Below are 17,832 nucleotides of genomic sequence, written 5' to 3'. Positions count from 1 at the left end.
TAAATCACAGAGTTTGAGGTAATTTGTTGTAGCAGCAATAGCAGACCAATACATCTCAGTTTCTCTGGTCTAGAGTTTTCCTAATATAAGGTACTTTCTGAACCCAGTCAGGAAGGGCCGTATCATTTCTTTTCAAAATCAAATGCTCTAGCTCCAGTGTTTCAACAAATTCCCACCTGTGGTCCTGGGTTTCTAGAATGTCAGAAGACTTGGGTGATGGAGAGACAAGAGGAGGTGAATGAAGATTAATGGAGCATCTCCAGTGTTCCAAGGATATTGATTAACCTACTTAACCTTATTTCAATCTGTGTAGTAGGTAATATCATATTGTACAGATAAGAGAGGTTCAACAACTTTTCTGAGCTTAAAGCAGTAGTAAGTGACATAGTGAGGTTCTGAACCTCCAAAAAATACGTTTTTTTCATCTTCTGCCCCACTCTTGTATTGTCCTTAGCAAGCCTCACGAGTCAGGAAATCAAAATTGTAGTGGCTGAGTCCTCTACCCCAGTGAACGAGAGAATAGAACCACTTGGCCAGTTTCTGCTCTAGAAAACAAGAGAATAGAACCACTTGTTTCTTTGGCTGATACATTATTGATGAAGATGGAGGACATCGTCCCTGACTTTTTTAAAAAAAACCCACAGTGGGACGGGGGGACCCAGACCGATTGGCTCATCTCTCAATCTCCACTCAGGTTCCCATCTGTATACTTGGCTTCTCTGATTACTAATCGGCAATGCTTTGTGGCTTGCAGAATACACACCTAGTTTCTTAGGAAAGAATCAGGGTGGTATTTAAGAATCAGACAAAGGAACTGGCAAAGAAGTCAGGTTGGTATTTAAGACAAAAGAGTATTTGAAAAAATGATTATTTTAAAGGGTCACTTGGCTTTGCCGATCCTACTGCACTAAGCCAGATTTTGGTTCTACTGCTGGCAATGCCGGTTGGATCAGACATGTGCAACATGGCCCTGAAATCCCAAGATCCTCTGCCAGCCTTTGAACAGCCCTACACGTTGTCCAGAGAGAACGCTGACTATCAGCTAATGAACCCCTGCCCCACCTGTGCTGGGAGACGGCTTCTTTCAATTCAGCCTTAAGGCTGGTGGAGACCTCCAGACAGGATTTGTTTAATGGGTGGTTTTAAAGCACTCACACTGCAGCATTAAGTTCCACAAGAGTAGGAAGGAAGCATACAAAGTGCTACCTGCTTCTGAGGAGCATCCGGTCTAGAGGGAGGAGGAGGCTGTTTAAAAAGACCAACAGGGGCTTCCCTGGTGGCGCAGTAGTTGAGAGTCTGCCTGCCGATGCAGGGGACACGGGTTCATGCCCCGGTCCGGGAAGATCCCACATTACGCGGAGTGGCTGGGCCCGTGAGCCATGGCCGCTGAGCCTGTGCTCTGCAACGGGAGGGGCCACAACAGTGAGAGGCCCGCGTACCGCAAAAAAAAAAAAAAAAAAAAAAAAAAGACCAACAGGTTTTGGTAAACAAGGAGTTCCGTGCTCCATAGGTAGGGGTGAAACTCCAAGGTCACCGAGCACGTGCCCAGTTTTGGGGCTGGCAGTCGGATGTTGGTGACATGTATTTGCTTATGGGTTGGTTGGGGAGAATGCCCAGCACCCTTTGCGGCTTGAGAATCAAGTCCTTAGACCTTGAGGGCTACAGCTCAGTGTGTGTGCCTGGTTAGACCTGCCGCTGAGATCTGGGGGGTGAAACTGGCACCTCTGATCACCCCTGCCCACAGGATTTAGAATCCTAGCTAGTCCGTTAGCTCTTCTGAATTCCCTTCCCTAGAGCTTGCTTCTAGAACTTTCTCTTCTGTCACCTGCTGGAGTTCTGCCCACTCATGTTGGCCATTCCTATCCTAGCTGCCCCCTCACCTAGTTCCTGGTTGGGGCCGGTGCCTGATATCTCTCTGCTTTCTGTCGGATTGATGTCTCTGTGTTATTTTCCCCAGCTTGTAACTTGCTCTGCAGATGCCGGGCTCTCTCCCCCTACCCAGTTCTGCCTCTGGGTCAGCTTCCATTCCCCCCATCCCTCATATCCCAGGCTTCTCCTGGCCTCTCCCCTCTACTCTCTGGTGACTCTGTATTGTTAAAGTCCCAGGGTACCTCATTTGGGAGTTGGAATAGCAACACAATGGACCCCAAATTCATCCCTCTGGGGCCTCCTTGATTTATGCCCATCAGGTTTATAACACCCTTCGAGGCTTTGACTTCGACCCTCGAGCCCAACCAATACAGTACCCAGCTCTGCAGCTCTGCACAGAAACTGCCTCCCAGGATAGAATAAACTCCTTACTGAAATAAAAAAAAATTGAAAACCTCTTTCTTCTTTGTTGACTACAGGAGGGCTTCTTTTTAGAAGACCATATTAAAAAAAGAAAAAAAAAACAACTGTGATTTTTTGGTTAGAAAATAGTCTCAGAGTACACTATGCCCTAAATCAGGATGCTGTATGTTTTCTGTATCATGAAAGCTTTTTTTTTTTTGCCCCTCTCAGCTCAATTCTTACAATCAAATAATTTTAAATACTTAAGACTAAACACTTCTTACGTTGGGTAGTTAGTGTCTTTTTTTGGAAAGAGTTTTGGATTATATCTGGGCTTATTTCTGTTAACTAATTTTTTATATTGAATTATTTAATGTGCATTGTGATGGCTTTTTATAAACACTCCATATCAAGCAAAATATCTGTACTCAGAATAATTTGCCTTAAATACTGCTTTCAGCACATCACAACTCTGCTCAGAAATTCTGGGTTTTTTCCTACGCTCTTTGTCTTCTAACCTAAATTTGAGCATCTGAGTCTCCAGGTCTACTTGCTCCTGACCCCACCTGATCTGTTCTTTTCTAACAGCTCTTTTTGTTGTCCTCTCTCCATGTTCTGTTCATAATGAACTAGAGGCTGTGTTGTAGTTGGTGACAAAGGCCCTGAAGCCAGGGTTTCTGGGTTCAAGTCATATCTATTAGCTGTGAAACTTTGGCAAGTTGCCTAACTTGCCGGTTTCAGTTTCCTCATCTGTAAAATGGGATAATAATATGACCTGCCTATAGGGTTGATAGGAAGATTAAATATGTTCTCATGAAAGCATGCTTTCCAGCACTCAGGAAGTGCTTACTAAGTGTGAGTTATTATTATTTTACAACTTCTCCTGAGGGAATTGGTGATTTAGATAAGGGAACTGTTTTTGTCCCGTTCCTCCTTTTTTCCTTACATCTCAGGTGTAGATATCCTTGCTCTTGGTTTAACCCGAAATTGGTGTTTTAATCATTTGGAACATTTCATTATTTTTTCTTTATTTTTTCAGAGACAGGGCAGATTTCAGGACAGCTTTGCTTGTTCAGAATGTACAGACTAAATAGTTTTCCTAAAAAGTAGCATCGAATCTCTACCCTCAGCCCTAACTATTTGCATATACATACAAGGTGTTATCTTTAATCCAGGCAGTCAAATAAGTTTTAGGTTTGCATCACTTTTTCTGTGTTTGCTGCCATATCATTGAAACTTGCATGGGAGGTAAAGATACAGGATAATTCATCTGTGAATAAAGGTTTGGTTTGAATCAGGAGACTCTAGAAGCAGAGTGTTTTCATGGTGGTTTTTGCTATTTTGAAACTTTCTATTCTGGTTCCCTGGCCCCCCTTCCTCCAAATGAATCCCAGGAGCCAGTTGACCTCCAGAGCGCAGTCTGAAGTTCATTGACAGGATCAGAAAATGAGAATGCCACAGTGGGTCAGAGTCCTAGTCTCTCTAGCCCAGTTTTCTGTCACCAGTATGGGGGGAAGTGTTGTTTTTTAGGAAGGCATGTCAGAGTTCTACCACAAAATGATCTTTAGGAAGTCAGGGGCTTACTCTAGCAGCCCGCAAAGCAAGGCGTCCCAGTGGATCAAACTGGGTTGGATGCCCATGAGGAAACCCAAAGAAATCAAGGCTCTGAGTCATGGAGTCTGTAAAGTTTTTGAATTGTTCCCAAACCTAGTGTAATTGGAAGAAATCTACTTCACCCACTTACTTTAAAGAACAATCCTCTTTATTTTACCGTGCCCACATGAAGAAAATACATTTTGCGTCACACATTTAAATCTTGGTAATATAATAAAGGAAAGACTCCCTTATGTATCATCTGGTAGCCATTATGTATATTTCTCTTTGAAGGAGAAATCAGTGGAGTTGTCACCTCTAGAGTCTGGTTGAGGGAGGCAGCATAGGGTAATAGATAAGAGAACAGATTCTAGAGGTGAAAGATCTGGTGATCATTAGCGTGACCCCGGGCAAGTTCCCTAACCTTCTGTTAAGCCTTAGTTTTCTCACTTGCAATTGGAAACAAAAATAAGGAAAACCTCTCTCTCTTTTATGCACGTGTACACACACACACACACACACACACACACACACACACTTACTGCAGATATTTTTGAAACTTGAGTGAGCTAATGCACACAAAGTGCTTAGGACACTACCTGATCTCTACCAAGGACTCCATGCGTGGACTTTCAGTCATTAAGTACTCAGGTGCCTTTTATTCCACGCGTTTTATTCCATGCAAGTCACATGGGCCACCAAAATGAGTAAGACACGGTCTCTGCCTTTGAAAACCACGCAATAAGTGAGTATTACAAGGCATAGGAAGTCCGTGGATTTAATCAGTAAAGGAGGAAACAAGTTGGCTCTGGGTTTGTTGGGTGTTGTGGTGAAGCAGTGGAGCTGTCTTCAAAATGGCGGCAGGGCCCTCCACGATGTGGCTTCTGCCTGGGTGAACAGCCTCACCTCAGGCTGCTCCCCTTGTTGCGCACTAAACTCCAGGAACACTGGCCACATCTACTCACTTAACAACCATTTAGTAGATAGTCCGTGAGCGCCTTCTATGAACACGACACTTCTGTGAGCAAGTGGTAACTAAAACGGATCTGAACCCTGCTTTCCTGGTACATGTGTACTGCCAGCGTGTCAAACACACTAAGCTCTTTCTCACCTCAGGGCCTTGAATCACGTGTCTCTTCTACCTAGAATGTTGTTTCTTTGATGCCTTCCTCAACCTAACTTCTATACGTCCTCATGTCTTAAATTTTGCTTCCTTAGACAAGCTGATCTCCTGTCTCCAATGCAATCTAAAGTAAATACTGCTGTTATTTTTTTCTCAACGTACTCTTAACTTTTATTTCAAAACACTCATCAGAGTTTATTTGTATCACTGTTTGTTTACTGCCTCGTCCACTAGACTGTAAGTTTCATAAGGTCCCAGAGACTGTGTTGATTTTTTATTTCTTTTTTTTTTTTTTTTTTTTTTTTCGGTACGCAGGCCTCTCACTGTTGTGGCCTCTCCCGTTGTGGAGCACAGGCTCCAGACGCGCAGGCTCAGTGGCCATGGCTCACGGGCCCAGCCGCTCCATGGCATGTGGGATCTTCCCAGACTGGGGCACGAACCCGTGTCCCCTGCATCGGCAGGCGGACTCTCAACCACTGCGCCACCAGGGAAGCCCTGTGTTGATTTTTAAAAAAAATTTATTGAAGTATAGTTGATTTACAAAGTTGTGAATTTTTCTTCTGTACAGCAAAGTGATTCTGTTATACATATATATATATTCTTTTTCATAATCTTTTCCATTGTGGTTTATCACAGGAGATTGAATATAGTTCCCTGTGCTATACAGTAGGACCTTATTGTTTATCCATCCTATATATAATAGTTTGCATCTGCTAATCCCAAACACCCAACCCTTTCCTCCCCCTCCTTCCTCCTCCCCCTTGGCAACCACAAGTCTGTCTCTGTAGTCTGTGTTGATTTTGTTTACTCTTTTATCTACCACATCTAGGACTTAACTGGTTCACAATAGGTTCTTAAAATATATTTGTTGATTTAATAAAAGAATCATCTTAGTATTAAACTCTATTTTCATTTTTCAAGCACTGTTAGAAAAATCTGTGCAGATTTTTAGCGGTGATAATGCATTTAGATCAGTAGGCTTATTTTAGTTCTGCTGATTGTATGTGTATATATAATTTTTTAATTGCTAAATTATGATCCTGGGGAGCTATTCTTTATATTTGAAAAGCTTTCAACTAGTTTTCTTTTCCTCCCCACAGGATTAGCTTTTAGAGTGAATTTTTCTTGGGATTTTGTCATGTTCTTTAATCTCTGTAATAGCACGGGTTACTCAGTATGAACGTCCTTGGGTGTTTCAGAGGCTCATTCTTCAGATGGAAAATGTAAATCTGCTCCCTTGATTGCCTGTGCTGTCGGTGTAAGCCCAAATCTCTGGAGATAATGTTTAGAAGGAAATGAAGAAATGGATAATGCATCAAACAAATGTTACCTCTTTGTTTGCCTGCTGGAGTGAGGAGTAAATGGGGAAAGGAAGTGGGGTGGTCGCTGGGTTTAAATGTCTACAGTTGATATTAGCCTGGAGCGTTGGTCAAACAGAAACCTCTTCTTCCGGTAAAGTTGACTAAGTCAGCCCACCGTGTTCTCATCTATTTGAAAAGTGTTAGTTCAAGTTTCAATACTGCTACAAAAAAAAAAAAAAATCTGCCATCACAGCAAATGATACTATTGGATGTGGACAGAAACCCCATAAAATTGTATGGGTGATATTAATTTAGTCACCTAGGGCTTAATAGTCATTTTATGGACATTAAAGAACAGTTTTGTAGCCATAATGTTTTATCTATCTTTATGGTCTCTTATGCTGTGTTTAATCAGTGTAATTATGGCAGAAGATAATTAAATATAGTACTGTACAGTCCTTAAGATTTTAATGTTGTTATTACTAATTTAACCACACACAAAAAAATATATAAAATCTGCACCATTGTAAATCTTAAAGAGAAATATCCAATCAGAATTTTCAGGAAGCAGTTTAAATAATAGAGGTGCAGTTGTTAAAAAAAAAAGAGAGGTGCAGTTGTGACTTCCTTTTGTCAGTTTATTGATACCATTTAATATATTTTAATCTATAACTTGGAAGGGAAATCAAGAGGAGAAAATATTTGTACTATTCTTTGAACAAAAGTGATATCTGTCTTCAGTTCAAACCGGTTACATTAGAAATAGTCTACTGCCCCCAAAGGCTATTCAGGACTACATTGAAACACTGAGACTATACATGCAATATATTTTATTGTATATGTGTATTCAGTACACATTAGTCATATTATTACCTGGCATAAATAAGAAACATTAAAAAATTTTTTTAACAAAAGGAGGGACTACCAAAGAATTGACACATGTATTCTGAACTCTCTTGCTTTCAGGAAGGTACTTGAACTTCCATTTGCTGTTGTGAAAGCACACATTTTACAGCTGGTCTGACTGTAATTGAAGGGTCCTTAAGCTTAGTGGGTGCTTAATAGATCTCTCTTGATCCGTGCTCCCGTGGATCTTTGTGGTGGAGCCGGTGTTGAATCGAGCTCATGCAACCACCAGGATTTAGAGTAGAGAAAGCTGGGTGTGGGGTGTGCTGGGATGGGGAACCAGTGTGAGCAAAGGGGAAGAGACTTGAAATTCCTGGGGAAGAGGCAAGGAACTCCTGACTAATCTTTTCTGCCCCAGAGTGCACAGAGCTATGTAATGGAAAATAAGTACGAAGAAGAAAAAGAAAAAAAAAAAATCAGACCAGAATGTGGAGGCTTAAAATGGCATGCAAAAAATACTGGACTGAATACATGGTATATTATTTAGCCTTAAAAAGGAATGAAATTCTGATACATACATAGCATGGATAAACCTTGAAGATACTAAGCTAAGGGAATAAGCCAGACCCAGAAGGATAAATACTGTGTGGTTCCACTTATATGAGGGATCTGGAATAGTCAAATGCCTAGAGAGAAAGGAGAATGGAAGTTTCCAGGGGCTGGGAGGAGGGGGAATGAGGAATTATTTTTTCGTGGGTACAGGATAGTGGTGATGGGTGCACAACAATGTGGATGCATTTAATGCCACTGAGCTGCACACTTTGGTAAAAATGGCAAATTTTATGTTATGTATATTATTTCTATATATGTTTTACTATAATAAGAAAAAATTTAGAAGTACTGGATTGAATTCTGAAAACAATGAGAGGCATTGAAGGTTCTTGTGGATGGGAGGATATGATCCAAGTGGCATCTTTGGAATTAAGCTATTGGCTCTTTTTTTGGTAAGCTCTGTACTTTTGTTGACAAGCTATGTTTGAGACCATTTTTGTTGCCATCACATAGGAGGATGAGTATTGAGTCTCTATAATTTCATGAGAAAACTAACAGGGTTGATGGATGGAAGTTTCTAATGGAGAATGTATGGTTGACAGTGAAATTAAGGCAGCAATAAATGACGTGCAGCCGGAGTTGTACTCCATATTTGAAAGACTTCTTGGCAAACCCAAAGAAATTTTGATTTGCCTGTGTGCTTCTAGGAAGCTTGAGTTGGATGAAGCACCGGGGCCTAATGCTGAAAGTTATCAGCCTGGAATTAATGAAAAACGTGAGACCAGCCCTTAGGTTTGAGAGTAGTTCTGTGCACTAAATTGATGTTGTGTTCTTTTCATTCTCCGGCAAATATATTCTCATTGTTGTGCTTGGGAGGAAATGATTAAAAAAATCATTAAAGCACTTCTCTTCCTTTCTTCTTCATTGGAAGAGGCCACAAGTGTCTGCCTTTTCAATTTGAACCAAACCCTCGCTTTTGCATTCTAATAGTGGCTATAAATGCTGATGGTGTGGTTCAGTGGCTCGTGGAATTTTACACCGTGAGACTAGCAAAAGGGCTCACACATCATCATTTTTTATTTCTTTATAGATAAGAGTTTTTAAAAATTTGTTTTATTTATTATCATTTTTTTTGGCTGCGTTGGGTCTACATTGCTTAGCGTGGGCTTTCTCTAGTTGCGGTAGGTGGGGGCTACTCTTCGTTGTCGTGCGCGGGCTTCTCACTGTGGTGGCTTCTCTTGTTGCGGAGCACGGGCTGTAGGCGCGCAGGCTTCAGTAGTTGTGGCATGTGGGCTCAGTAGTTGTGGCTCACAGGCTATAGAGCACAGTCTCCGTAGTTGTGGTGCACGGGCTTAGTTGCTCCGTGGCATGTGGGATCTTCCCGGACCAGGGCTCGAACCCGTGTCGCCTGCATTTGCAGGTGGATTGTTAACCACTGTGCCACCAGGGAAGCCCCACTCATCATCATTTTTTAAAAACATCTTTATTGGAGTATAATTGCTTTTCAATGGTGTGTTAGTTTCTGCTTTATAACAAAGTGTATCAGCTATACATATACATATATCCCCATATCTCCTCCCTCTTGTGTCTCTCTCCCACCCTCCCTATCCCACCCCTCTAGGTGGTCACAAAGCACAGAGCTGATCTCCCTGTGCTATGCGGATGCTTCCCACTAGCTGTCTATTTTATGTTTGGTAGTGTAGATGTGTCCCTGCCACTCTCTCACTTCGTCCCAGCTTACCCTTCCTCCTCCCCGGGTCCTCAAGTCCATTCTCTATGTCTGCGTCTTTATTCCTGTCCTGCCCCTAGGTTCTTCAGGACCGTTTTTTTTTTTTAGATTCCATATATATGTGTTAGCATACAGTATTTGTTTTTCTCTTTCTGACTTACTTCACTCTGTATGACAGACTCTACGTCCATCCACCTCAATACAAATAACTCAATTTCGTTTCTTTTTGTGGCTGAGTAATATTGCATTGTATATATGTGCCACATCTTCTTTATCCATTCATCTGTCGATGGACACTTAGCTTGCTTCCATGTCCTGGCTATTGTAAATAGAGCTGCAATGAACATTGTGGTTCATGACTCTTGTTTTTTTTTTTTTTAATTTTTTTAACATCTTTATTGGAGTATAATTGCTTTACAATGGTGTGTTAGTTTCTGCTGTATAACAAAGTGAATCAGCTATACATATACGTATATCCCCATATCTCCTCCCTCTTGCGTCTCCCTCCCACCCTCCCTATCCCACCCCTCTAGGTGGTCACAAAGCACCGAGCTGATCTCCCTATGCTATGCAGCTGCTTCCGACTAGCTACATGACCCATTTTGAATTATGGTTTTCTCAGGGTATATGCCCAGTAGTGGGATTGCTGGGTTGTATGGTAGTTCTGTTCTTAGTTTTTTAAGGAACCTCCATACCATTTTCCATAGTGGATGTACCAATTTACATTCCCACCAACAGAGCAAGAGAGTTCCCTTTTCTTCACAGCCTCTCCAGGATTTATTGTTTCTAGATTTTTTGATGATGGCCATTCTGACTGGTGTGAGGTGATACCTAATTGTAGTTTTGATTTGCAGTTCTCTAATGATTAGTGATGTTGAGCATCCTTTCATGTGTTTGTTGGCAATCTGTATATCTTCTTTGGAGAAATGTCTATCTAAGTCTTCTGCCAATTTTGGATTGGGTTGTTTGTTTTTTTGATAGTGAGCTGCATGAGCTGCTTGTAGATTGGAGATTAATCCTTTGTCAGTTGCTTCATTTGCAAATATTTTCTCCCATTCTGAGGGTTGTCTTTTTGTCTTGTTTATGTTTCCTTTGCTGTGCAAAAGCTTTTAAGTTTCATTAGGTCCCATTTGTTTATTTTTGTTTTCATTTCCTTTCTCTAGGAGGTGGGTCAAAAAGGATCTTGCTGTGATTTATGTCATAGAGTGTTCTGCCTGTTTTCCTCTAAGTGGTTTATAGTGTCTGGCCTTACATTTAAGTCTTTAATCCATTCTGAGTTTATTTTTGTGTATGGTGTAGGGAGTGTTCTAATTTCATTCTTTCACATGTAGCTGTCCAGTTTTCCCAGCACCACTTGTTGAAGAGGCTGTCTTTTCTTCATTGTATATTCTTGCCGCCTTTATCAAAAATAAGGTGACCATATGTGTGTGGGTTTATCTCTGGGTTTTCTATCCTGTTCCACTGATCTATATTTCTGTTTTGGTGCCAGTGCCATACTGTCTTGATTACTGAAGCTTTGTAGTATAGTTTGAAGTCAGGGAGTCTGATTCCTCCCACTCCATTTTTCTTTCTCAAGATTGGTTTGGCTATTTGGAGTCTTTTGTGTTTCCATACAAATTGTGAAATTTTTTGTTCTAGCTCTGTGAAAAATGCCTTTGTTAGTTTGATAGGGATTGCATTGAATCTGTAGATTGCTTTGGGTAGGATACTCATTTTCACAATGTTGATTCTTCCAATCCAAGAACATGGTATTTCTCTTCATCTGTTTGTATCATCTTTAATTTCTTTCATCAGTGTCTTGTAGTTTTCTGCATACAGGTCTTTTGTCTCCTTAGGTAGGTTTATTCCTAGGTATTTTTTTTAAGTTTTATTTTTATTTAAAAAATTTTTTATACAGCAGGTCTTATTAGTCATCAGTTTTGTACACATCAGTGTTTACATGTCAACCCCAATCACCCAATTCATCACACACACCCCCACCACTCCTATTCCTAGGTATTTTATTCTTTTTGTTGCAGTGGTAAATGGGAGGGTTTCCTTAATTTCTCTTTTAGATTTTTCATCATTAGTGTATAGGAATGCAAGAGATTTCTGTGCATTAATTTTGTATCCTGCTACTTTACCAAGTTCATTGACGAGCTCTAGTAGTTTTCTGGTTGCATCTTTAGGATTCTGTATTTATAGTATCATGTCATCTGCAAACAGTGACAGCTTTACTTCTTCTTTTCCAGTTTAGATTCCTTTTATTTCTTTTTCTTGTCTGATTGCTGTGGCTAAAACTTCCAAAACAATTTGAATAATAGTGGTGACAGTGGACAACCTTGTCTTGTTCCTGATCTTAGAGGAAATGGTTTCAGTTTTTCACCATTGAGAACGATGTTGGCTGTGGGTTTGTCATATATGGCCTTTATTATGTTGAGGCAAGTTCCCTCTATGCCTACGTTCTGAAGGGTTTTTATCATAAATGGGTGTTGAGTTTTGTCAAAGGCTTTTTCTGTATCTACTGAGATAATCATATGGTTTTTCTCCTTCAGTTTGTTAATATATTGTATCACATTGATTGATTTGCATATATTTAAGAATCCTTGCATTCCGGGGATAAACCCCACTTGATCATGGTGTATGATCCTTTTAATGTGTTGTTGGATTCTGTTTGCTAGTATTTTGCTGAGGATTTTTGCATCTATGTTCATCAGTGATATTGGCCTGTAGTTTTCTTTCTTTGTGACGTATTTTTCTGGTTTTGGTATCAGGGTGATGGTGGCCTCATAGAATGAGTTTGGGAGTGTTCCTCCCTCTGCTATATTTTGGAAGAATTTGAGGATACATGTTAGCTCTTCTCTAAATGTTTGATAGAATTCACCTGTGAAGCCATCTGGTCCTGGGCTTTTTTTCATTGGAAGATTTTTATTCACAGTCTCAATTTCAGTGCTTGTGATCACATCATCATTTTTGATCTCCTTGCTTTAGAGACAGAGAAGCTGGGGTCCGGAGGGTCATCACTGATCCTTTTCTCATTCCATCAGTCTTCTGCAGTTAGAACAAATTTATACCCTAATGGCCAGGCTGGGCAAAGAGAGGAATTTTAGTTGCACCCAGCTTAAAAGAAAATGAAAGTCCTCCTGGGTGATAAGAGAGCTAAGGAGAGGACAGAGCAAGGGAGGTTGCCTGGGAGAAGGCAAGTTGGGGGGAAGGCACCTCAATCTGTCTTCACAGATGGAACCACGGAGTTGGAGCTCATGTCTCAGGAGCTTTATTTGGGCTGATGGAGAGTTTGTAGTGAGCCATGGATCAGCTTGATGTAGAGCTTTTTTTTTTTTTTATTTGTGATCATTCCAAATTTATTTTAACTTGTTTACTTTTTTATGTTAACTTTGAGTACAAGTTTCATTTCTTTTTAAAAACTGAGGTATAGTTGATTTACAATGTTGTGTCAATTTCTGTTGTACAGCAAAATGATTCAGTTATACATATATATATTCTTTTCATATCCTTTTCCATTATTATTTATCACAGGAGATTGTATATAGTTCCCTGTGCTATACAGTAGGACCTTGTTGTTTATCCATCCTATATTTAATAGTTTGCATTTGATGTAAAGGTTTGAAGTTATATCTGGGGTCACATTTGGCTTCACCCGTTATTAGCTCTGTGATCTTGGACAAGTTATTTGTCCAAGATCACATTTGTGAAATTTGTGGAAGAGCAATAGTATCTCTTTAATGGAGGTGATCTGAGGATAAATGAGGAAATGCTTGTAAGTACAAAAGGAAGTGCTCAGAAAGAATAACTATTATTATGTTGTTGGGGGAATGGTCAGGTGTCATCCCCACCAGGAGGTCTTTCTGACTCCCCCTCTCCCCCGCCCCCTACAGATGCCCTTGTGGGAGCACTGGGGCACCCAGGCCCACCTCTGTGGAGCCCTTGTCTCATGGTGCTGTCATTCATTTACATGTCTGTCTGCCCCAAAACAGCACTGTTCCTATAGGTTAGGGATGAAGTTCTGTTCCTCTTTATGTCCTCAGCACCTGGCACAGGGTCTGGCAAATAACGGCTCAACTACTGTTCAACTGTTGGTCGGATGAATGAATAAGAGAATGGCTTCATTTGACTTGTCTTGCAAAAAACCTAGAGGGCAGAAGCTGTTGACCCTCTGTAGGTGGTGGGCGGAGAGCAGCTGGTGAGTCAGAGTGAAGATGGACCTGGATTTTTTTGGGCCTTCTCCCAGAAGACAATTCAGGAGATGATTATTTTCTTTGTAAAACTTCTTTCTAAAATTTATAAAAAGGAATTTGGAGAGAGCACACATTTTTTGGACTGCAGTTAAACAATATAAAGAACCTTAAAAATGCTCATAACCTTTGATCCAACAATTTTACTTTTAAAATTATTTCCTAAGGTAATAATTGAAATGTTCAGAAAGAACTTTTTGCACAAAGTTGTTCATGGGAGCATTTATTTAGAACAGCAGAAAATTGAAAATAAAAAGCCAGCTATTTTTCTTTGATGATTAAGTTATTTAGTCATCAAAGGAGTATGATTCAGTATAGTTTGGTATAAACATATATTGGAATAAGATGTAGCCATTAAAAATAATGTTGAGAATTGTAATAGCATGGACAGGGTAGGTATATAAGTAAACTTAGTGATATATGCAAATTTATGATATGTGTTGAAATGCAGGAATAAAATATATGCACGTTTAACAATAATTGCTTCCATACTGCAATAATACTGAGTGATTACTTTCTCCATACTTTTCTGTACTTTGAATAAATGTTTATTAATTTTATAATTAGAAAGACAGAACCCCTAAAAAAATCTAGTTTCCGTAATCCATTTAAAGAGAGACGCTGGGCACAATTTTCAGCGTAATTTTCAGGAGGAAATAGCCTACACCTGGACCATCCCCTTCTCCTGGGGGCAGGAGAAGCTGATAGATCAATGCATCTGAAATGACACAGTGACACAAAGCTCTTGCCAACAGGGGGGTGGAAATGCTGCCACTCGGATATCTCCTCTTGGAACCAGACACAAAATACCAGGGAAAAGGCACTCAGGAGATGAGGATGAAAGAGTCCTCAAAGAGAGGGCCAAAAGGACAGATTGAGAGAAAGACAGATTGTGGAAAACAGAAACCATTAAGAGGCAAGAGGGATGGTGGTATAGGAATGGAAAAAAAATGGGAAAAAACAGAAGAGAAATACAACTGGTGTTTTGGGGGGAATATAGAGAAAGTCCTCAATTAGTCCCTGTATTGCTCTGGACCTACATGTATTCTGATCAACTAATAAATCAGTAGGTGCTTTACTTTTATTTATTTACTTATTTTTATATAGCGTGGTATCATTAGGTAATAAATAAATGGGCATATCCACCTGACTTCTTTCTCCAGGAAGCATTTGTGATTCAAATTGGAAACAAGACCAGTTTTTCCTCCCATGCATCTCTGTCACCTTGAGCAGCTTGTTCATAGTGAGCTGGGAATCTCAGCCCTGGGTGATGGACTGTCGTGTGACTGTTGTCTACAAACAAACACTTTGTTTTCCTAAATACAGGATCCTCTGAAAGTTACCCTAGTGCTTATGGCTGAGCACTGAGGGATAAGATTCAGAAATGCATTCCATATTTTATTCTGAGACCTTTCAGGGATGGCTTTGAGGGATCGCTTTTTTCCTACTATGAACCAATCCATGAAATGGGAATGGCTTGCTAGCATTTGTCACTGGCTGGCATTTACAAAGACTTCTGGTCTCTGTGAGAGGAACTTGATAGAGGTCAGGAGACAAAAAGGAAAGAAGGATAGAAGCAAGGAAGGAAATGGCTGAGTGTAGTGGAAAGAAAATTATTTTTGGCTTCAAGCACCTGTGGGCTTGCAGCTTAACTCACCCACTTACCTAATGAACTGGTGAAGTCAGTTAACTTTTATGAGTCTCAGTTTCCTCATCTACACATGAACATAGTCATACCAAATTCAGGGGCCATAATGAAGACCACATGACATAACATGTACAAACACCTAACACATACTAGGTGGTCATTTACGTGACTCCTGTTCCATTTATTGACTGCCTACCTTATGCCAAGAATTATGCTAAGTGATTTCCAGGGCCCCTGTCTAGTAATTTAGACAGACAGCTCCCATTATTTCCTCCGAATGCAATAAAGTTGTTTTGAGTATATCCTGATAAGTAATTGCTTCCCTTAATGATACTCTAGTGGAATACAATATGGAAATCTCTGAAGGTTCTTATTCTTGAAACTAATTTTTAAGTACAAGTGCTTACAATTAATCTTGCCTCAGCGTGATTTGCAGCATACCAAAAAGCCCTGGATTTCTAAATATAGAAATCAAATACCTTGAATCCTCTGAAAGCCAAATCAGAAAACCTTATACAAAAGGAGGATATGCTCATACTATTCTTCAACATAACTGCGTGTCACAACCCAGGAAACATTGGCTGTTCAGTTAAGAAGTGTCTTGGGGAAGTGTCCAATTTGCATATATAATATATACAAATTATATTATATAATATATAATGTATATATAATATATAATAACTAACACCCCATCCATGGCCCCCCACCCTGACACCCATTACAGCAGATAAAGAAATTTCTTGGAAAAACAAATTCAGTAATTTAAAAAAAAAAAACCAAACCCTGTGGATGGTAATGCTTGGATGGTGGAGTACTTTGTCAAGCTGGTGGTTAAAAATTTCCCACGCAAATAGAAAAAGGACAAAAAGATGAGTATTTGCTGAGATTCCTGGAATTCTACCTTAGTTATTCTCCAGCAGGTTGAGTCCTGTGATAGAGGAGCTTTTGGGAACTGCACCTGCTTTTGACTTTGCTAAACACTTCTTAGACATCATGTCTTTTTAATCTTCACAAGATCTCAGGTAATATTTTTTCAGTAATTGAACAATATGGGCCATGGAGAGGTTAATTGACCTTGAGAAGGCTACACTGATTTGGTTAATCAACAAGCTGGAATTAGAGCCAAGCTTATACTTGGGGCCTCAGTTTCCTAATACAGAAAATGGGTATAATTACATTTACCTTGGACCAGCAGCATCAGCATCATCTGGGAACTTGTTAGTGATGCAAAATCCTGGACCTCATCCCAGACATCGTGAATCAGAGACTCTGGGGGTGAAGTGCAGTGATCTGTGGTTTAACAAGTCCTCCAGGTGATTTTGATTCCCCCTGCACCTCCCCCCACACCGCCTTGAGGACCACTAGGCCAGTTTCTTTTGTGCTGACTTCTCTCTTGGTGACTGTTTGGTAGGCCCAGTGGCTTTCAGCTCTATAATGCAACCCACAGACTAGATGCTCAAGAGTTTTGACTTTTGTTTTGCTATTCTCACTTATCCTCAGCCTCTGGTAAGATTGAGAATCTCTCTATATCATAGGATCCTTTGCAGAAAAATGGGGAAAACAGAATCAAAGTATTTGTGAAGACTTATAAAAGGATTAGGAAAAATTTTGCTGATGGAACATTTGGAACAAACGTGTAATTGTCATTTATGAGTGGATCGTGAAACTTAGAGAAAGCACATAATACATTAAATTGATTTTTAATATTTCAAAGGTATTTGAAGTCTTTGAAAAGTCAGGAAGATGAGGAGACAGGACACGTCATAAGCTCATATCCCTACCACACTTTTAACTCTGCAAAGTATTTGTTTATCTATTATTTTATGTTAGACTCATTATGAATATTTCAGGTTGGTAGATAGGCAAGAGATTGTCTTCAGTGTACAGATGAGGAAACTGAGTCTCAGTGAAACTAGGCTAATTTCTGAACTTTACACTTGAGAAAATTAATTGATGTTAACAGAGTGTCACATCTACTAGCCCCCCAGGCTACAGCCTGTCCGCTATAGACTTCACCGTCTGCACATTATGTCTTTTGGGTAGTATAGATGATAATTTATATTTCAGTTTTGCCTTGTCCCGATTAGTGTAAATAATTTTACAACTCTTTAGCTACTATTTTTTGGTAGGTTTCACATACACAAAATAAGAGATGCACTGTCGGTTCTTGTACATATTGAAATAATAAGTGGTAAGCGATAAAATACAAGGCAAAACTATTTCATTCATTCATTCATTCAGCAAGTGTTTATTGAGAGTTTACGGAGCGTTTACTCTGCTCCCGATACTGGGTTGAATCTCTGTGTTTACAGTCATAAGCACAGCCAACCTCCATTGGGTTTAATATTGTCATGTCATCATCTCCAGTTATGTGGCCTTTACTAATGCATGAAGTGACGTGAAGTCGGTCTGCTCAGCCTCCCTCTCTCCTTGGAATCATCCTAGAGACACCTCTGAGGACTGGCTTTAAAGCCACTGATCCCCAGAGAGCCTCAGTCATACAGGATGGTCAGTGGTGGCTTGGATAACAAAGCATC

The sequence above is a fragment of the Phocoena sinus genome, chromosome 5, assembly GCF_008692025.1.
Source record: "Phocoena sinus isolate mPhoSin1 chromosome 5, mPhoSin1.pri, whole genome shotgun sequence".
NCBI classification, from domain to species: Eukaryota; Metazoa; Chordata; class Mammalia; order Artiodactyla; family Phocoenidae; genus Phocoena; species Phocoena sinus.
This window is presented reverse-complemented; position numbering follows the sequence as displayed.